Raw genomic sequence first — 813 nt, 5'->3', positions numbered from 1 at the left:
ACAACAGCTCCTCCCTACCTACCTCATCCATAGCAACTTCCACTTGGAAAAGTCACGTGCATAAAGTATGTTTGCTGTTTTTCAATGACTCATTTGTTGTTCAGTTTGAMCTATTTTACTGCATTTCTTCCCCCAGAAAACTTGCAAAGTCTGGTGGGTATGGAAAGTTTTCAGACCCCTTTCTTTTTTTTACCTTTTGTTTTRTTGCAGCYATTTGCTAAAATCAAAACAGTTCATACTTTTTGTCATGATTGTACACTCAGCATCCCAACTTGACARAACCCCAYTACCCMCCACAGAAATGTAGAAAATTTTGCAAATTTATGAAATAAGAAAAACTGAAATCATCAGTATTCAGTCCCTCTGATGAGACAAAGATTGAACTTTTTGGTGTTAAATCTAAGCGGTATGCATGGAGAACACCCGGCATTGCTCATCACCTGCGCAATACAATCTCAACAGTGAAACATGGTGGTGGCAGCATCATGCTGTGGGGGYGTTTTTCAGATTCAGGGACAGAAAGACTGTTTGCAATTGAAGGAAAGTTGAATGTGGCCAACTACAGAGATATCCTGGAAGAAAACCTCTTCCAGAGTGCTCAGGACCTCAGATTGGGTCGAMGGTTCAACTTCCAACAACACAATGAGTCGAAGCACACAGCTAAAATAACAGAGGGGAACAACTTGGAGACCATTCTTGACTGGCTTGGCCAAAGCCCTGACCTAAACCCAATTGAGCATCTCTAGAGACCTGAAAATGGCTTCACCAACTTGATGAAACTGGAGAGGATCTGCAAGGAAGAATGGCAGAGGA

The sequence above is a fragment of the Poecilia reticulata genome, linkage group LG2 (genome assembly GCF_000633615.1).
Source record: "Poecilia reticulata strain Guanapo linkage group LG2, Guppy_female_1.0+MT, whole genome shotgun sequence".
Taxonomy (NCBI): domain Eukaryota; kingdom Metazoa; phylum Chordata; class Actinopteri; order Cyprinodontiformes; family Poeciliidae; genus Poecilia; species Poecilia reticulata.
This window is presented reverse-complemented; position numbering follows the sequence as displayed.